Source organism: Boleophthalmus pectinirostris, unplaced genomic scaffold, assembly GCF_026225935.1.
Source record: "Boleophthalmus pectinirostris isolate CB_2022bp ecotype Guang Dong unplaced genomic scaffold, ASM2622593v1 HiC_scaffold_17, whole genome shotgun sequence".
Taxonomy (NCBI): domain Eukaryota; kingdom Metazoa; phylum Chordata; class Actinopteri; order Gobiiformes; family Gobiidae; genus Boleophthalmus; species Boleophthalmus pectinirostris.
This window is the reverse complement of record NW_026571115.1, coordinates 35,950,424-35,972,356: the sequence shown is the minus strand read 5'-3', so window position 1 is coordinate 35,972,356 and position 21,933 is coordinate 35,950,424. Positions and strand designations below refer to the sequence as shown.

The 21,933-nt window shown below is 41.5% G+C and overlaps 1 protein-coding gene and 1 pseudogene across 1 annotated transcript in view; one reads left to right on the top strand and one right to left on the bottom strand.

The window, feature by feature from the left end:
• The window catches only part of LOC129408753 (zinc finger protein 271-like), a 58,195-nt gene that overhangs the window by 19,432 nt on the left and 16,830 nt on the right, over positions 1–21,933 (bottom strand). The window lies entirely within an intron of this gene.
• Positions 1,488–20,710, top strand: LOC129408752 (UNC93-like protein MFSD11; annotated as a pseudogene).

The window sequence follows — 21,933 nt, the reverse complement described above, 5'->3', positions numbered from 1 at the left end:
TCTGGAACAGGAGGCGCCGCGTGGTTTTTTAAAGAGCGCCACCTGCTGGGAGGAGGCCACAAGGACCAACAACAACCACGAACTTAATACGGACACATGGGGGTATTAGTCAGTGTTGGGATGGTGACTTTTAAAATGTATTCCTCTACAGATTACAGATTCCATACCCCAAAATGTAGTTTGTAACTGAATCCATTAAATTACTTAAAGTGAGTAATGTAACCTGAATACTTTGGATTACTTGATATTGTCATGTTTTTTTTAAAACTGAATAATGTACCAATCACATCCTGAAAATCTTGTTTGTTCTCTTCAAATTGTCTGTTGAGCCCAAGTCTCCATGAACAGACTTTTGTTTTACTGTAGAGAAACAAAGACGAGGATCTGAACATGAGATGTTTTGTTTTATCTGCTTGAAGACAATAAAAAGTCCAGACTTTCCTTAACCAGATTAAAAATATTATTGATAGAGAAATGATTTTTATATGAGATCACTGCTGCTTTAAATTATGTTCACCTACTGTTAGTGTCATATTGTTTAGACCTGGTTTAGTCTTAGTTTAGTCCTGGTTTAGTCCTGGTTTAGTCCTGCTTTTAGACCTGGTTTAGTCCTGGTTTAGTCCTGCTTTAGCCCAAAATGTGAAAACAGGAAAATACTGCCACTTAATCCATTTATTTTAACAAAGTAACTGTAATCCAATTACCACTGAAACAGTAACTGTAACTGAATACAGTTACTCATAATTTGTACTCTGATTATGTAACGCCGGTACATGTAATCTGTTACTCCCCAACACTGGTACTAGTATTAGTAGTATTAGTATTAGTATTAGTATTAGTATTAGTAGTAGTAGTAGTAGTAGTAGTAGTAGTAGTAGTAGTAGTATAAAACTGGGACAGGGGACACAGGGCTCAAAACTGGGACTAATTTAAACCTTATTCACTTTCACTAGAATCATTTGGATAAGTTCATCCCTGGAATTGCCAATCTTTGCTGAATTGTTAACTACCTCTTAATGACGTCACAAGGTAGAACGGAGCATTTTGAGTTTTGGCGATTCAGACAGACTAATAATAAAACATTACTCAAATGTGTGAATGAAACAAAACCTAACTCCAAGTATGTTTTTGATGAGATAGTAACATTATACAATGACTTAAAGCTCACTAGAGTCCACTTTGCGTAATATATAAAGTAACATTGTGTAACGTGTAACATCGTGCATTCTCATTTATTTATATTTTGTAGCAGTTTGTCTTGTTAGTTATTTGTATTTATTTGTATTTTTTTATTTGTTACTATATGGTGTCTTAAAACTTCACAAAATGTATTAAAAAAAAAAAAAGAAAGAAAGAAAGAAAGAACAGGGAAAAATACCGGAAATGTTTCTCTGCGGGACTTGCCTGATGGTTAAATCACCTGGATGTGCTTTGGCTCCTTGCTGCTTCGTTATCCAGGTGTTTATATATCTGCGGATAATGCTAGCCGCTAACGTCTTCAGTCAGCTGAGCGATTCACATGACAAGAGGCTTTTCCAGTTTGGGCCGAGAACTTTTACCACTTCAATGCAAATCAAAAGGAACAGTTTAACGTGGCGAAGGGCGGCATGTCAACAGTGATATTAGTGTAGGATTTGAACATGAAACGAGGTGCAAAAAGCTAAATGTGACTGTAAAAAAACACGCTGTAGACAGGAGCTAATGTTAGCGAAGCTTGGACTCTGTTGGTGAGTGTTTTTTATGTTTAAATCCTTAAATCTAAATCCCACTTTCAAGGTTTTCATCTTAAAACTATTATTTTTATTCGATATTTAAACGAACAGCTCTTAAAAACATCTAATTTCAGTCACAAAACACTCGCTGACCATAACTACTACACAGAACATTTGTTTACGACCTAAACCGCAAGCCAGAAAGTTACGTATTAAAGCTTTTTTACGGAGAAAACTATAATTATGTAGCCTGCGTAATGGTGTATGATTAAAACAGGTTTTATGTTTGGATTGTCATGTGTGTAAAAGAAGAAAAGCCTAAGAAAATTCAATCTTCGTGCAGTTTTGTGAAAATAACCTCGAATGATTTGGTTATTTGTTGGGTAAAGATGCACTACGGAACTTTTCTTCACCCCTTGTTGTGTCTAGAATGTTCCACAGTAAGGACATGATAGAAAAAGATTTAATAAGTGGTCACCTTAGCATTGTTTTGTTGGAAAATGTGTTTCGTATGGCAGCCAAATCTGTTTCTTTTTAATGTTTTCTGTCATAAAATGCTTCTAAATAAATTAAGGATTACAAAAAAACACTAGAAAAGTTCCTTAGTGCAGCTTTAACTCCTCTCTGTCACGAATGCTGAACTTGACTGTGTAATCGTGATGTTTTAGTGTCACATGCTTTTGTAAGAAGGAACCACAATTCAACCATATTAAGTTATTCTACCGTAAAACACAACCATTGTTTACGTCATAAACACACTTCCCTGTTCATTTTGTGTTCTATAATTTAGGATCTAGAAACCAAAAGTGATAAATATGTTGGTTTTCTAGGATGTAATGATGTCATACTCCCAGGTGGATGCAAGAGACAGTTTTTCCTACTGGCTGGGTGTTAGTAAAAAGTTGCCGATACGATACATATCTCGATACAGTGAGCTTACGATTCAATATGATATATTTCAATCAATTCAATACGATCAATTCAATACGATTCAGTAAAAATAAAGGCTAAATCATGGCATTTTGATCTTAATAAAGAGTTACTCAAACATGTGTGAATGAAACGATAGAAAACACAACACCAGGTCCTGTTTTTAATCTGTGTGTCGTTTGTTCAGTCGTTTTTCAAAATAAAACCAAAAATAAGAAAATGAAAAAACAACAATTTTCTTCATTATTTGTCTCCAAAATGATTTGTTTTTTCCAATTTTGTGTTTAAATGAATAATGGAAAAAATGGAAAAAAACAGACTAAACCAGGACTAAACCAGGACTGGACCTGGTCTAAACCAGGACTAAATCCTGACTGAACCAGGATTAAAACGGGTCTCTAAACCAGGTCTAAACTAGAAATGAATCAGGACTAAACCAGGACTAAAGCAGGATTAAACCAGTCTCAGTGCTGGTCTCAGTCCCCCTGGTGTCAGTCCTGGTCTGGTCCTGGTCTCTTCCGGAGATCAGGATCAGTTCAGTCCTGGTTCAGTCCTCAGGGTTCAGTCCTGCTTTAGTCCTGGTTTAGACCTGCTTTAGTCGTGGTTTAGACCTGCTTTAGTCCTGCTTTAGACCTAGCTTTAGACCTGCTTTAGTCCTGGGTCAGTCCTTTTTTTTCCCCATTTTTCATTTAAACACAAAATGGAAAACTGAAAAAACGAATCATTATCTGTTTTTTCATTTTGGTTTTGGAGACAAATAATGAAGAAAAAAAAAATATATATTTATAAAATATTTATATTATTAAAAAATTAATAAACGAATGACACACAGATTGTTTTTGAGGAGGTAACACCATTATAGCACTTCTTTAATCTCACAAGAGTCTTTTTTAGTGTAACTTTGGACCTTTAAATGTCATTGTCCTGCAGAATGTTGTGACGTCACCGTGAAAAAACTGTGATTTTTCCTGTGACGTTCAGCGTTAGAAAACTGTGGTGTCCAGTGGAGCTGACGAGGACTAAACCAGGACTAAACCAGGACTAAACCAGGACTACATCAAGACTACATCAGGACTAAAACCAGGACTAAAAACAGGACTAAACCAGGACTAAAAACAGGACTAAAACCAGGACTAAACCAGGACTAAAAAAGACTAACAGGACTAAAACAGGACTAAACCAGGACTAAACCAGGACTACATCAAGACTAATCAGGACTACTAAACCAGGGACTACTAAACCAGGACTACACAAGACTACATCAGGACTAAACCAGGACTAAACCAGACTACATCAAGACTACAATCAGGACTAATAAACCAGGACTACATCAAGACTACATCAGGACTAAACCAGGACTACATCAAGACAAGACATCAAGACTACATCAGGACTAAACAGGACTAAAAACAGGACTAAAACTAAACCAGGACTAAAACCAGGACTAAACCAGGACTAAAAACAGGACTAAAACCAGGACTAAACCAGGACTAAAAACAGACTAAAACCAGGACTAGACTACATCAGGACTAAACAGGACTAAACCAGGACTAAAACCAGGACTAAACCAGACTAAAGACTCAAGACATACTAAACCTAACTAACAGGACTAAACAGGAACTAAACCAGGACTACACAAGACTACACAGACTACTCAGGACTAAACCAGGACTACACTACTACATCAGGACTAAACCAGGACTAAACCAGGACTACTACCAGAAGACTACATCAGGACTAAACCAGGACTAACAGGAAGACAGGACTACATCAAGACTAAACACAGACTAAACCAGGACTAAACCAGGACTAAACCAGGACTAAACCAGGACTAAACCAGGACTAAACCAAGAACTAAACCAAGACTAAACCAGGACTTAAACAGGACTGAACCAGGACTACACAGGACTACATCAACAGGACTAAACTACCAGGACTCACAGGACTAAAACCAGGAACCCAAGGACTAAAGGACTACATCAAGACTACATCAGGACAACTACTTCAGGACTAAACCAGGACTAAATCAAGACTACTAAACAGACTACCAAGACTAAACCAAGACACAAGGACTAAACAGGACTTGAAACCAGGACTGAACCAGGACTAAACAGGACTAAGACTCGGACTAAATCAGGACTACGTCAAGACTAAAACCGGACTTGAACCAGGACTGAACTAGGACTACATCAAGACTAAACCAGGACAAAATAAAGACTAAACCAGGACTAAACCACAACTGAACCAAGACTAAACCAAGGCTAAAACAATACTAAATCGAGACTAAATCAAGACTCAACCAGGACTGAACCAGGACTGAACCAGGACTGAACCAGGACTGAACCAGGACTGAACCAACCAGGACTGAAACCAGGTGTCCTGTGACGTCACAGTGGTAAAAGATCAGTCCATATGTGGCGGTGTTTTTTCTTCTTGTTTCTGTTTTTGTTTTTTTCTCTAGACTCCCGAGTATTTTTAGGTGCACTTCCTCTTAGATAAATCTCCTCAGACCTCAGACAAAATGAATCCGGAGGGAAAGAAGCTGCTCAACATCGTGATCCTGGGCTTCGCCTTCATGTTCATGTTCACCGCGTTTCAGACCTGCGGAAACATCGAGGTATTCTCTTCTAGAGCCGGCCGATATATATCGTTTGGCCGATATGTTTGCTGATATGGACCGATATTTCACGTGGGCAGGTTATACGTTGTTATAAAGCTTAGACTCTCTACATTATGGTCATTTAATCCAATTTACAGACAGATAAATGTCCAAATATGTGGCTCCGCATCTGTATTTATCTGCGGAGTCATTTGTCTGTGTGTGTGTGTGTGTGTGTGTGTGTCCGTACTGTCCCTGAACACACCACAGAGTCACGTCACTCATGTGTGTTTGTTTACACTTGCAGACACAGATCCAAACACTGAGATTATTTTCTTTTTATGGACAATCTGCAGTGTTGGGAAGGTGACTTTTTAAAATGTAATCCCCTACAGATTACAGATTACAGATTACACACACCAAAATGTAGTTTGTAATGTAATCCATTAAATTACTTAAAGTGAGTAATGTAATCTGAATACTTTGGATTACTTGATTTGCTGTAGAGAAACAAAAAAGACGAGGAAATCTTCACATAAGAAGTTTTGTCTGATAAAAGAAAATAAAAAGCCCAAACTTTACTGAACCAAATTAAAAAATATTATTGATAGAAGAAGAAGAAACACGTCCACACAGCAGGATTTAGTCCTGTTAAAGTTCCTGTTTTAGACCTGGTTTAAGATCCTGGTTTAGTCCTGGTTTAGTCCTGGTTTAGTCCTGGTTTAGATCTGGTTTGGACCTGGTTTAGTCCTGGTTTAGTCCTGGTTTAGAGTCCTGGTTTAGTCCTGGTTTAGACCTTTAGACCTAGTTTACCTGGATTTAGACCTGGATTTAGACCTGGTTTAGTCCTAGGGTTTAGACCTAGTTTAAACCTGGTTTTAGACCTGGATTTAGACCTGGTTTAGACCTGGTTTTAGTCCTGGTTTAGTCTTAGTTTAGACCTGGTTTAGTTCTGGTTTAGTTCTGGTTTTAGACCTGGTTTTAGTCCTAGTTTAGACCTGGTTTAGACCTAGTTTAGACCTGGTTTAGACCTAGTTTAGACCTGGTTTTAGACCTGTTTTAGTCCTTTTTAGACCTGGTTTTAGTCCTAGTTTAGACCTAGACCTTTTAGACCTGGTTTAGACCTAGTTTTAAACCTGGTTTTAGACCTGGATTTTAGACTGGTTTAGACCTGGTTTAGACCTGGTTTAGTCCTGGTTTAGTCCTGGTTCAGTCCTGGTTTAGTGTCCGGCAATGAGTGGAATTATTAAAAAAAAAAAAAAAAAAGGGATATAGCCCAAAAATGAAAACCGGAAAATATCTCTGTGTAATCCATTTATTTCAACAAAGTAACTGTAATCCAATTACCACTCACTGAAACAGTAACTGTAACTGAATACAGTTACTCATAATTTGTACTCTGATTACATAACTCCGGTACATGTAATCTGTTACTCCACAACACTGACAATCTGTTTTGAGTCTGGATTAAAAGGACATTGATTAGTGCAGACTTGTGATCTGAGAGGAGCCTGTGTGAGGCTGAGGGTTGGAAATGTGTCGATTTTGAAGCTAGTTTTGGTTATTTGTTATTGATTAGTGATTGGTCCACTCTCTGCTCTCTCCTCTCTCTCTTTCCTCTCTCTCTCTCTCCTCTCTCTTCTGAACTTAAACTTCATCTAACCATTGTCCTTCTCTTCTTCCTTTTCCTCAGCAAACGGTCCTGATCAGTTTTAACGGCACAGATTTCCACGGCACCGGATACACCAGGTAACACTCAGCGCTCTCTTACTCTTTTCTCTTACTCTTTTACTTTTTACGGTTCTTATGGGCCAGTTAAAGCTGCACTGTGTAACTTTTCTGGTGGAGGATTCGTCAATCGCTTTTCTCCGTGGAGACGTTATTGTTTTGTCTGAAATCTTCACAGACTAAACCAAGTTGACCGAGAATGTTTGTTTTTCTACGTATTTTTGAGCCGTAAAACCACAAAGTTCAGAGTCGTCTTTCTGTTTTAGTGTAAATAAACTCTGTTCTGTTTTGTTTTGTTTTGCAGCATGGCGATTATTTACGGCGTCTTCTCGGCCTCAAACCTCATCGCTCCGTCCATCGTCACGGTGATCGGGCCTCAGCTCTCCATGTTCTTCAGCGGGCTCCTCTACAGGTGAGTGAAGAACCATTTATGTGTGACACCGGCGATACCTGATCAATACAGAGTCTGGTTCTTCATGAAATGTGTTTATATAAATGGACGTAACAAACTTCTGTTGAAATCAGCATCTGTACCTGCTGATGTCAGGCTCCTCATTTTAGTCTTAACATGAGATCGGCCGATATTTGTATTTCCACAGCCGATGCGATAACAATTTATTTAGAATCCAGAGCGACCGATGGCTGATAAACTGATAAACTGATAAACTGATATTTTTGAGCATTAATATTTATTGTTTTAAGTTTTACCAACAACAAACACCTGCACATAAGGTTTATTTTGTTTTTTTTATGAATCCATCTTGAAAAAAATGCATTTTTACAATGAAAAAAACTCATCCGGCCCAGAACTAAACCCGGACTGAACCAGGTCCATCCCCGGACTAAACCAGGACTAAACCGGACTGAACCCGGACTAAACCCTAAACCCGGAGACTGAACCCGGACTAAACCCGGACTCCAAGGACTAAACCCGGACTAAACCAGGTCCAGCCCCAGGACTGAACCAGGACTAAACCCGGACTAAACCAGGTCCAGCCCAGAACTGAACCCGGACTGAACCAGGACTAAACCAGGACTGAACCCGGACTAAACCAGGTCCAGCCCAGGACTAAACCCAACCAGGACTGAACCCCTGGACTGAACCCGGACTAAACCAGGTCCAGCCCAGGACTGAACCTGGACTGAACCCGGACTGAACCAGGAATAAACCAGGACTGAACCCAGACTGTCCAACGGACTAAACCAGGTCCACCGGACAACCCTGGACTAAAGAAGACTAAACCAGGTCCAACCAAACCCGGACTAAACCAGGTCCAACCCGGACTAAACCAGGAACTGCCCGGACTGAACCAGGACTAAAAACCCGGACTGAACCCGGACTAAACCAGGTCCACCCAGGAACCCAGACTAACCGGACTGAACCCGGACTGAAGCGGACTAAACCGGGAGGACTAAACCCGGACTAAACCAGGTCCAACCCGGACTAAACTAGGTCCAACCCGGACTAAACAGGTCCAGCCCAGGACTGAACCCAGACTAAACCCGGACTGAACCAGGACTAAACCAGGTCCATCCCAGGTCTAAATGAACCTGCTCTACATGATTCTGGGGTTTTTCTTTCACTATTTTGTCTGTTTTGTCTGTAAGATCAAAAACCTTAATAACAAACTCCTCTCTCTCTCTCCTCTTTCTTTCTCCTCTCTCCATCCTCTCTCGCTTTCTCCTCTCTCTATGCTCTCTCTTCTCCTCTGTTGCTCTGTCTTCGCTTTCTCTTTCTCCTCTCTCTCCCCTCTCTCTGTCTCCTCCGTGTCTCTCGTCTCTCTCTCTCTCTCCTCTCTCTCTCTCTCTCCTCTCTCTCTTTTTCTCCTCTCTCTGTCTCCTCCGTCTCTCTCGTCTCTCTCTCTTCTCTCTCTCCTCTGTCTCCTCTCTCCTCTTTTCCTCCATCTCTGTCTTCTCTCTCTTTCTCTCTTCTCTCTCTCTCCTCTCTCCTCTCTCTCTCTCTCTCTCTCTCCTTTTTCCTTCTTCTCTTTTTCTCAGCGCTTACATCGCTATGTTCATTTACCCGTTCACCTGGAGCTTCTACACGGCGTCGGTTCTGGTCGGGATCGGAGCAGCAGCAGGTCTGTGATTCTCTGCTCTTCAAATCACACTTTTTATTTTTTCACTTCGTTCACACAAGTTTAACACACAAACCCTGCACACTTAGGCCGAGTTCTTTTCTCTTTTTCTCTTAAATTTCTTTTTTATTTTGCGACAGTTTTTGTGGACGGCTCAGGGAAACGTCCTGGCCACAAACTCCAGCGAGAGAGAGAACAGAGAACATCGGCAGGAACAGCGGAATCTTCTGGGCTCTGCTCCAGTTCAGGTGAGCTACAGTTTAATCCACGACCCGCACGGTTTACAAATGTTCAGGTCAAACTGCAAAAAGCCTGGTCAAAATTTAAGATAGAAACACTTAAATCTATCAGAAAATGACTCAAAAGTAGTGAAATGAATCCGTGTGTCGTTCGTTTATTCATTTTTCAATTAGAGCCCGACCGATTTTGCTGTGGCCGATATGAACCCGATATAATGGGAGTTGGAGCTGCCGATATAATCGCCGATATATTTATGATGTAAAAATTCACTGTAAATGTTGAACTGTTTAAAAAACGTAGGTTTGGCTCTGGTGGATTTTAAATTGGGTTTATTTAGGCAACATTTATTGTTATTCTGCCTCTTTACGTCATATTTACAGACAGTAGGTTGACTTAATGGCATTTTTGCATCACATTCTAGACACTAGTAGTGTATGGGTATTCCAGTTCTTTTTAGAGAACCGGCTTCTTTTGGCTCGGCTCACTAAAAGCTGCTGGTTCTTTTGGCTCCCAAGCGACTCTTCAGATTGTTTTGTTGCAAGCAGGACTAAAGCATGTCTAAAGCAGGACTGAATCAGGACTGAACCAGGACTGAAAAAGGACTAAACCGGGACTTATTTATTTATTTTATGCTAAACTACAGCCAAATATGCTCGTTTTTTTTTTTTTTTTTTTTTTATCCTATGTACACGCAAATTTGTCAAAGTTTCGTTTTCAGCCGCTGCCGCTGTCAAACCACGAGTCTGCACACGGCACGGCGTGAAGAGAAAAAAAGTGAGAGAAAGAGAAAACACGGCTCCCAATAAGGATCAGGCTCCCGTCGTTCCCTTCAAAGAGCCGGACTCTAAGAGTCATTTCGTTCGCGACCGACCCATAACTAGTAAAGAAAGTAGCGCTATTAGCCTTTAGCCGTAAATACGTGCGTGCGCGCCGCGGTAATTAATTTATATGCGCAAATGTCATAATTCACACGTCTGTTCACTGCTCATTTACATATCAGTGCAGGTCCAGTAACAAATATACGGCCAATATAGTCACTTTACAATAGACCAATAGAAAACAGCCTGTTTATGTGCAGGAGCTACAGCAGCTAATCCATAACAAATGACCAAAACTAGCCTCAAAGTCGACATATTTCCAACACTCACCGCTCACACAGGCTCCTCCCACATCACAAATCTGCACTAATAAATCGATTGTCCGTAAAAAGAAAATAATCTCAGTGTTTGGATCCGTGTCTGCAGGTGTAAACAAACACACACGTGAGTGACGTGACTCTGTGGTGTGTTCAGGGACAGTACGACACACACAGACAAATGACACCGCAGAATGGAAGAATGGAAAAAACGGATAACGGACGTTTCCTGTTTTTCCCGTTTTGACTTCTGTGACTGCGATGCCGAACTTTTGCACTGCATACGGACTGAACCAGGACTGATCCAGGTCCTGGACCAAACCAGGACCAGAGCGGGACTGAGACCAGGACCAGACCGGGACCAGACTGAGATCAGAACTGAAACCAGGACCAGACTGAGACTGAGACCAGACTGAGACCAGACTGAGACCAGAGACTGAGACCAGACTGAGACCAGACTGAGACCAGACTGAGATCAGAGCAGAACTGAGACCAGGACCAGACTGAGACTGAGACCAGACTGAGACCAGACTGAGACCAGACTGAGACCAGACTGAGACCAGACTGAGACCAGACTGAGACCAGACTGAGACCAGACCAAGACTGAGATCAGAACTGAAACCAGGACCAGACTGAGACTGAGACCAGACTGAGACTGAGACCAGACTGAGACCAGACTGAGACCAGACTGAGACCAGACTGAGACCAGACTGAGACCAGACTGAGACCAGACTGAGACCAGACTGAGACCAGACCAAGACTGAGATCAGAACTGAGACCAGACCAAGACTGAGATCAGAACTGAGACCGAGACCGGGACTGAGACAGAGACCAGGCCAGGACCAGACCTGGACCAGACCGGAGGCTCAGAGCCCATGGCAGGGCCGGAGCTCGAAGCTGAGGCTCGGAGTCAAAGCTCGGAGTCTGCTCTGGTCCCGCTCTGGTCCCGCTCTGGTCCCGCTCTGGTCCCGCTCTGGTCCCGCTCTGGTCCCGCTCTGGTTCCGCTCTGGTCCCGGACCTGGATCAGTCCTGGTTCAGTCCGTACACGGTGCAAAAGTCCAACATCGCAGTCACTGAAGTCACGTAAACGGGAAACAGCCGTTATCCCTTTTTTCCATTTTTAATTTAAACACAAAATCGAAAACTGAAAAAAAACAAATCATTATCTGTTTTTTCATTTTGGTTTTGGAGACAAATAACGAAGAAAACAGTTGTTTTGTCGTTTTCTTCTTTTTGATTTTATATTGAAAAACGAATGAACGAATGATACATGGATTGAAACGATCTGTCCATGCAGCGAGATCATTTTACTCGACAATAAAAAAAAATAAACTTCCTCTAGACTAGAATGAATCACCTCAGAACGAGTAAATAAATCTGAAAACAAGATGAACAACCTGATATAAGCTTTAAAATCTTGGCCAGATCAGAGAAATTTGCAGACCATATTTTACATTTTAAACACGTCCAAGTGAAATCTGAGCTCCTAAAAATTATTATCCTTTGTGGAGCTTGTTGGTTGAAGATTTGAATTTGGTTGCAGATTAAGCTGCTGGAGAACACGACACACATTTACACACACATTTACACACACATTTTGACACAGAAAACCATTAACCGGAAGTTCCGCACACCTACAGCGAGGCACTTCCGGCCTTTGTGAAAAAGTCTGTTAACAGTTAACAGTGTTATTTTGAACCAGGATGAATTGAAACAGAGCAAAGGATTATGGTCTATGTAGTTCCCTCTGCGTCATAAAGTGCATTTTACACCTGACCCAGAAACAATATAATGTCATTATAAAGTCATTTGAAAGCACCACTGTAATTTGACATTGCCGCTGTTGTTATGTTTTAATGTTCATTTCGGATCTGTTGTGTTTTCCAGTTTATTCTTTGGGAATTTGTACATTTACTGCGCTTGGCGAGGACACGACCACATCACGGGTAGGTTCACCTCGGATAAGTGTTCGATTTCCAAACTAAGAAATAGACTCGAGACAGATGAAATACTGATTCTGATCCAACAATGATAATTTAAAAAAAAAAAACATGTTTCTTTAGACGATATACTGTGATTTTCTACACTAAATGGTAGAACTTTCTTTTTAGAATTTGATTATGATGCCTGACTTTGTGTACACGATCTAAGTCTTGCCATGACTCTTGTGTACTTTATTTGCTCAAATTTGTAGCTCTGGAATTTTTGTTTTGTAAAAGTAGCTCACCAGATGAAAAAGGCTGGAGACCCCTTCCATAAAGAATTACCCAAATGATCAAAAATCATGTTTTTTAAGTAAATATTAAATCAAACAAAACAGGGATAATTGTCTCAGTAATGAAAATATTACAAAAATTACAAAACTGGGTTTAGGCTCTGACGGTCCTGATACTGTATCTGTGTAATCCCTCAGTGGGTCTAAACCAGGTCTAAACCAGGTTCAAGGTTCAAACCAAGTCTAAAGCAGGTCTAAACCAAGTCTAAACTAAGTCTAAAGTAGGTCTACACTAGGTCTAAACCAGGTCTACACTAGGTCTGAAGCAGGTCTGAAGTAGGTCTAAAATAGGTCTAGAGTAGATCTAAAGCAGGTCTAAACCAGGTCTAAAGTAGGTCTAAACCAGGTCTAAAATAGGTCTAGAGTAGGTCTAAACCAGGTCTAAAATAGGTCTAGAGTAGGACTAAACCAGGTCTAAAGTAGGTCTAGAGTAGGACTAAACCAGCAGGTCTAAAATAGGTCTAGAGTAGGACTAAACCAGGTCTAAAATAGGTCTAGAGTAGGACTAAACCAGGTCTAAAATAGGTCTAGAGTAGGACTAAACCAGGTCTAAAATAGGTCTAGAGTAGGACTAAACCAGGTCTAAAATAGGTCTAGAGTAGGACTAAACCAGGTCTAAAATATAGAGTAGGACTAAACCAGGTCTAAAATAGGTCTAAGAGTAGGACTAAAAAAATAGTCTAAGTAGACTAGGTCTAAAAATAAACCAGGTCTAGAGTAGGAAAACCAGGTCTAAAATAGGTAAACCAGGTCTAAATAGGTCTAGAGTAGGACTAAACCAGGTCTTCTAAAGGACTAAACCAGGTCTAAAGAGTAGGTCTAAAGGTCTAAAAAGGTCAGGTCTAAAATAGGTCTAGAGTAGGACTAAAACTAAACAGGTCTAAAATAGGTCTAGAGTAGTAGGACTAAACCAGGTCTAAAGTCTAGAGTAGGTCTAAAATAGGTCTAGAGTAGACTAAACCAGGTCTAAAGTAGGTCTAAAATAGGTCTAAAGTAGGTCTAAACCAGTCTAAAAGTCTAAAGTAGGTCTAAACCAGGTCTAAAATAGGTCTAAGTAGGTCTAAACCAGGTCTAAAAGTAGGTCTAAGTAGGTCTAAAACCAGGTCTAAACCAGGTCTATGTGTGTGTACACTAGTCTCTGTGCTCGTATACTTGTTCTGCTTCAGTTCCAGATCGTTCTAAACACTTTCATGAAAGGTTTATTTCTGTCCTGTCAGTGGGACTTTTCAGTATTGATACTTACGACAAATGAGGATCTAGTTTCGATTAGTTTTTGCATCTATTTGTGACAGATTTTTTTAATTTTTTTTATTTTTGGCAATCCTACCACATATAACTCTCCTGTCTGAACAGTACTAGTTTCTCCTGGACGAAAATGACGTTATTTTCTGATTTCTAATGGACTTTCCTGATCACAAACAGACCTGGAGTTGTGTTTTGTTTCAGTTTTGTGTGATATTGGACCTTTCATGTCCTTTTGTGTTTGTTTCAGATAAAGATCGTAAAACCGTCTTCATCTCTCTCACCGTCATCAGTCTGGTTGGATGTTTCCTGTTTTTCCTGATCCGAAAGCCGGACTCGGAGCCCTCGTCTTCCTCTGACGTCACCGAGTCTCTGCTGCAGCCCGAGTCCAGCGACGACAGCGCCTCCTACAGGTCGGTGTTACAGACTTTTACTCAGTCTTGTTCTGAGGCTTGTTTTGCTTTTTGGTTGACCTGATTTCTTATCTCATACGTCATTTCACTGTTTTCCTGCTTGACTAGTTTTGTCTGCTTCCTGTAACCTTTGTCATGTGATTTTTTTTTTTTGTTTTGTCAGACAGAGAGAGAGAGACTTTTCAGAGCTTTAAATCATGTTGTAGTAGTTTTTTCTTCTAATTGAATGTTGCTACGTCACTGGATACTCGTCCCTGATTGGTTGACGTGCGTCTGACTCAAAAAGTTCAGCATTTTCAACTTCTGATGACGATGCCTTGGACTTTGGTCTAGAGCACAGGTGTCAAACATGCGGCCCGGGGGCCAGATCCGGCCCTCCAAGACCTTTAATCTGGCCCTCGGCTGATTTTCTACTAAAATATTTAAATTCTATTTTTTATTAAAATATTGTTAATTTTCTGTGGCGCTTATCATAGCAGTGTCTCCAGCGTCTCTGTACGTGGCCCCTCCCACCAGAGCAGCACAAATGAAGACTTGTCTCTTTCCAAACGCTCTTAAAGGACGATCGTTTTGACTGTTGACCGTGACACCCTCATCAGAAAAATGTCCAACATGAGAAAAGTGGAGCCGTGTGCAGGATTTTCTTAAAGTTTCAGGTTGTTCATAATATTATAATATTTTGTAAAAGAAAGAGTTCATCAATTAAAAAAAGATTTCTGTAATAGATTTGCGTTTCTCTGCACAAATATTTGAACTTATGGCATATAAACCCCAAAAACAGCAATGAGTTTTCTGATCTGGCCCCTTTGGGATCAAAGTAGGTTCGATACGGCCCCCGGACCAAAATGAGTTTGACACCCCTGGTCTAGAGAGTTGATGACAGAACTCTCAAGACGAGCCGCGTCGACACCAGATTCGTGCCGCGCTGAAGCCTGAAGATGCGCCACAAAATCGCTGTACGCCCTACACGCACGTCCACGTAGACTTTACATATAAATTTAAGGCCTTGACGCTCTGGTCTGAACTAGGGATGGGCATGATTAGTCGATTAATCGATAATTGATCATTAAGAATTTCATCTATTACGTTTATTTTAATCGACAAACCAAATGTAGTTTGCTGTGCGTATCGTGACCAAACCATATCTGTACATGTGTCTCTGCACTAAGAAGGAGCGAGACACAAACATTCGATCAGTCTGTAACGAACCGAAGCACAAATGTGGATTTAACGATGATTTGTACAAGAAATTCCACACTTTCTGTTGCATTCGGGACAAGTGTGAGTCCATGTGCACAGTGGATAAAGCAGCACATGTTTCTGTGTCCAGTGGGAAAAAGTTTTTCCAGGTGAGAGTCGCTCAATGTGGATGACGAGGCCCCCCCCCCTCCCCCGTACGCGCTGTCCTGGTTTTTGACAAACACAAATCTGGTCACACTGACCTGTATTCACCTGAGTCATGTTGCATTGGGTTTTTTTTTCTTCACTTAGTTTATGCAAATGAGTCATGCGGTTTTAAGTTTTGTTTCTGTGAGAGTTGCACAAATCTGAATTAAACACATATTATAATGTCAAACAGCTGATGTGGCTCTAGAGTCGTTATGTTTATATGTCGTAAAGTTGAATTTATTTATGCAGATTAGTGCAGATAGTAATAATAACGATGATCATTTTAATATAAAAACATTCATGATTAATCGATAATCGATCGTTAACTCTCCCGACAACATATTAAGAAAATTTAATCGAATGCCCATCACTAGTCCTTTAGAAGGTCTTTAGAAGAATATTGTTATTTAAAAAGTGTAAATTATAACAGAATGATCCACAGGGGTCAGAGGTTATAATGATGATATAGAGACACAGGAACAATAGCTCTTCTTTAAAGGGACACTAAACACCATAATCATTTTTTTTCTACTGATTCTCTGTGCAAATGGGTCTAAAACAGAAGTATATCTCTATATACTGACCTTATGTTGGCAATTTACTGCATATTTTGTTAAAAGTCATGTCTGTAACGGCCAGGACATTTGAATTTTATGGGTGTCAGAATGTCTGTTTTTCTGGGTATTTTTGAGCTCTAAAACCACTTGTAACTGAATAAATGTAAGGTAGAGCTGTTTAATGTCACACTGCTGTGGAACATTCCAGGCAGAGCAATGACATCTCCATGAAAAAAATAAAGATAAAAAGATGACGGACGTCCAACGAGAAAGTTACACAATACACCTTTTAAATTTAAATCTAAATCGTATGTACAGTTGCTTTGATATAATAAATCCAAGTCGTTTAACTCAGATTTTTACAGTGTAGTCCTGTAAAATCGTTTAAAGTCCCGTACTCCGCTCTGATTGGTCGGCCCCGTGTTTGCTCGTCTTCTCCGGGTCACACGTAGATCTCTCCGGAGCCGCTCGCGTCTCGTCGTTTTCTGTGACACAGATTTGAAATTACGTTGTTGAATTTGTCGCGGGGATCTGCGTTTGGAAAGACTGATCGGAGTCCTGCTCTTCCCACGACGCCACACTGTAAATGTTACGCCTTTGTGAACTTTTCAACATTTTTCACCCCGACGCCGCCTCCCGGTCGCCACGGCAACGGGCAGGATGATGTCGTCCTCAGAGAAATTAACCTCAGAACTGCTGCAGGAGGAGAAGATTTTACCGTGTTGTCAGTGGACCGTCCCAGTGTGTGTCCCAGATCAGTGTGTCAGATCCCACGCTCCTGTATCAGTGTGTCAGATGCCCTCCCACGCTCCTGTATCAGTGTGTCAGATGCCCTCCCACGCTCCTGTATCAGTGTGTCAGATGCCCTCCACGCTCCTGTATCAGTGTGTCAGATGCCCTTCCACGCTCCTGTATCAGTGTGTCAGATGCCCTCCCACGCTCCTGTATCAGTGTGTCAGATGCCCTACGCCTGTATCAGTGTGTCAGATGCCCTCCCACGCTCCTGTATCAGTGTGTCAGATGCCCTTCCACGCTCCTGTATCAGTGTGTCAGATTCTCTTGTATCTCAGTTCGTCTCTTTAACTGTGTTTGATTCTCTTTGCAGTTCATCGTCTGGGTTGTGCTCACAGGCGCTGGACGCTTTTGGTAAATTAAATTAAATTATTTTCTAACTTTTCTTGAAATTTCACCTTCAAAAACTCCAGCTGTGTTTACTCTTGTTTTGTTGTTTTGCAGTGATGTCTTGTAAACTGTTTGTGACCAAAGAGATGCTGCTGCTGCTCAGCACCTGCATCGCCTACACAGGTCAGTGCACTCCTGTCTGATCTGAAGGGTTTTATTTTGTAGGCACCATCTGCACCACCACTAGGTGGCAGTATGACTCAGTAAATAGATCGCTCTACTGATTTTTAATACATTTTAGACTCACACAAAGAAATTAAAATTAATGGAATGAAATTATATTTTTTATCTCCAACACATCAGACCTGTTTTTATATTTATAGAGAGCTTTAGAGGCATGAAAACTCTCAAAGTACTGTGGACTGTGGATACTGCTGTAGCCACAGCTGCCCTGGGGCAGACTGACAGGAGTGTGACTGCCAATCTGTGCCATCCACCCCTCCACACACGCACACACATACGTACACATAGGACACCACATTCATACAGAAGTGGAGGTATCTGGTTGGTAAGAGGCAAAAAAAACCAAAAGGGCTCATATAAAGCCTCTACCTTATGAATACATACAAAATTTAATATAATAGCTGTGCATAAAAAAAAATTACATTTACATTACATGTCCCTGTGTCTCTGTGTCCCTCTGTCTGTGTCCTCTGTGTCCCTGTCTGTGTCCCTGTGTCTGTGTCCCTCTGTCTGTGTCCCTCTGTCTGTGTCCCTCTGTCTGTGTCTCTCTGTCTGTGTCTCTCCGTCTGTGTCTCTCTGTCTGTGTCTCTGTGTCTCTGACCTCGTGTTTGTGTTTCAGGTCTGGAGTTGACCTTTTACAGTGGAGTCTATGGGACCAGTGTCGGGGCCATGAAACGGTTGGGGACGGACGCTAAAGGCCTCATCGGACTCTCCGGGATCTGCATCGGAGCCGGAGAGATACTCGGTCAGGAACAAACTGTGGCTCTGTCAAAATGTCTCCTTATTCCATGGTTTTGTGCTGTTAGGGGGCGGAGGGTTCAGCTGAATAAGTGTAATGTTCTGTGTGTCCTGTAGGGGGCGGCGTGTTCGGGATGCTGAATAAGTGTACCCGTTTTGGGAGGAACCCGGTGGTGCTCTTGGGGCTGATCACTCACTACGTGGCGTTTTACCTCATCTTTCTGAACATCGCAGACGACGCTCCGGTGGCTCCGGAGGGAGGGACCGACCTGCAGGCGTTCATCACACACCCAGGTCAGACCGCAAAGTACCACACACACTACCACAGGGGGCGCTATATACACAGGCTTAATCTGACGTTTTACAGATAAATACCAAAAGAGGCCAAATCTTCAGCTCACTCACCTTTCTTTTCTGCTCCTGTCTTCTCTCTATCTCTCCGTGGTGTTGGTGTTCGTCTCATTTGTCTCCTCTCTGTCCAGGGTTCCCGCGGTGTCTTAAAAAGTCTTAAAAGCATTGAATTTATGAATTTGGAAATAATACTTTAAAAAAGACCTGAAAAAGTCTTGAATTTTTATATCTGGGTCTTAAAATTTGTGCAGTACGTAACTTCATTCCTCCTCAAGGGTTTAATTTGTCAACCACCGTTATTTGGTTAAATAACGTCGTCTAAATATAGAGCGGCAGAACCAATAATTGAGAACACAAGGCAGCCCCGAGTCAAAATCCTCCAAACACGTCACTGAAGATCACGTGCTACAGCACCACAGGCATCAGGCCTGTAATCAGCAATGTTCCTACAAGACAAAATACACTTTGTATTAGTCTGACTAATAAAAACAACAGGATTAATCTTTATGAAAAATTATGAGCAAATTGCTCTATAAAAAGTCATAAAAGTTAAAATTTAATTAACTGATTAATCAAAAAAATTGTAAATCAAAAAACATAAACACTAGAGGCCACGTCGCCCTTCATGCACCCTTCTCACCTTTTTTCACCAATGACCTGTTTTTATGTCTGTTTATATCCTGTGGTCCACAGACATGTCCCGCTGCAGTCTTTGTGACTGGAGATTTAAAGTCTGTTAAGATCCTCCTCATGTCTTACACTTTCCACATTTTCACTTTTGTTGCCAGTAGGTCTATGAAATAGGTATTAAGTTTTTTATATAAATGGTTTTAAAAAGGTCTTAAAAAGACTTGAATTTAGTTTGAAGAAACCTGTAGGAGTGATTTGTCTCTCTGTGTCGTCCGTTTGTGTAGCTTTGGCGTTTGTGTGATTTGTCCTCTCTGTGTCTCCGTGAGCTGTGTCCGTAGCGTCGTTTGTGTGATTTGTCCTCTCTGTGTCTCCGTAGCGTCGGCGTTTGTGTGATTTGTCCTCTCTGTGTCTCCGTAGCGTCGGCGTTTGTGTGATTTGTCCTCTCTGTGTCTCCGTAGCGTCGGCGTTTGTGTGATTTGTCCCCTCTGTGTCTCCGTAGCGTCGGCGTTTGTGTGATTGTCTCTCTGTGTTGTCGGCGTTTTTTGTGTGATTTGTCCTCTCTGTGTCTCCGTAGCGTTGGCGTTTGTGTGATTTGTCCCCTCTGTGTCTCCGTAGCGTCGGCGTTTGTGTGATTTGTCCTCTCTGTGTCTCCGTAGCGTCGGCGTTTGTGTGATTTGTCCCCTCTGTGTCTCCGTGTCGGCGTTTGTGTGATTTGTCCTCTCTGTGTCTCCGTAGCGTCGGCTCGTGTGTTGTGTGCTCCCGTAGTCTCGTCCGTTGCGTTTGTGTGATTCCTCTCTCGTCTCCGTAGCGTCGGCGTTTGTGATTTGTCCTCTCTGTGTCTTCGTAGCGTCGGCGTCGTTTTTCTGTGCTCCTCCTGGGTCTCGGGACAGTTGTTTAACACTCAAGCTCCTGCATCATCGTCCTTCATGTTTAAAGACCACAGCGCTCCCGCCTTCGCTGTCTTCAAGTTTATCCAGGTGAGAGCTCACAGACTTTTAAAAAATTTATTTATTTGTTACTTTCTCTCATGTTCTAACGTCGTTCCCTCATCAAAACCGTAACTAACCCTCATAAAAAAAATGAAAAAAGTAAATTAAAATCCTCTCCTCTGTCTCCTCCTGTTCTCATCATCCAGTCTATCGTCGTTCCCTCATCCATGCCTAACTCTCGTCTGCCTAACTACTTCTGCTGTCCACTCCTCATCCTGCTTCCTGATCTGGCAGCTGGTGATCCTGGTGGTGTCCGGGTTCCTGGGCACCGTCACGTTTTTCGGGGCCGAGTGGGTGGCCGAGTCCAGCCGCAGAAACTCCGACTACGACAGCATCTGAGCCCGGTCTGAACAGCGCCGTGCGTCTGAAAACTTTATAAACTTCACTGATCTGACGGAGCAGGTGTCACGGACAGAAGAACCTGAGCACTGTTCTGTCGGACCTTTTCCATTTAAACACAAACGGGAATGTTTTTCACGTCTTAAACTTAAACGTCACGTATATTCTGAGCATTTTTTTTCTTTCAAATTTTTTTTTGTAAAATTCGTCTCACCCGAGTACAGATCTATTGTAAAATCAGATCTTAACGTCAAAATGAGATCACTCTGTCCCGTCTACGTCTAATTACGAAGCGGCAACAAAGCAAGAAGTTATCCTGATGCGTTGTTAGCATGCTAGTTGTTATTATGACGGCAAAAACTCACCTCAGGTGTTTGAAATTTATGAAAAACGGTTAATAGTGATAAGTTTTGGTCACTGCGAGCTGTTTAAAATGATCTACTGTATTTTTCAGACTATAAGTCGCTCCGGAGTATAAACCACACCAGCCAAAAAAATGCACACAATGAAGAAGAAAAAAAAAACATTAGTCGCACCGGACTATAAGTTGCACACTTTTTAGGAAAATGTATTTTCTTAAAATCAGAGACCAGGAACCGACATTTCATCTTGACAGGCAAGTTACAGTAATAAAAATATAACAGAGAACATGAGGCTGAATAGACGTTAATATGTTAATGTAAAATATTAACATTTATTATGTTATTATATTATTATATTATTATAGCACAAACAACATAAGTTTACCAAACTCACGATCTCACTACAAATCACTAAATCCATTCAGTTCTTCATCTTCAGTGTCACTGCTGTGCGACCTCTGGAGATAAACCCTAGATCCATGATGTAAACGTTGCGCCGCTTCCTCTTCTGTGTCGCTGTCGTCAGACTCAGCGTCAGTTCCAGTTAGAATTATTCGGGTCTTTCTGAATCCCGACAGGATGGTTTCGGTGTCACTGAAGTCCAGGCTTTGTCCATCCGTCCAGTGACTTCAGGAAAGTTTCATGATGCACTGGTTCCATCCTCGCTTTCCGCCAGTCAGTCGCAAGTTTCTCGCTCACTCCAAACTTTCTCTCTGCTGCTCGATTTGTTTTTGGCTGCATATTTCACTATTTGCAGCGAGACAGCGGCTTTTTCTGCAGGAGACATGCGCAGTAGAGAGTGAAGTGACAGTGGTACAGAAGTAATATTAGTACTAGATACTGACACACAAGACTAGAGCC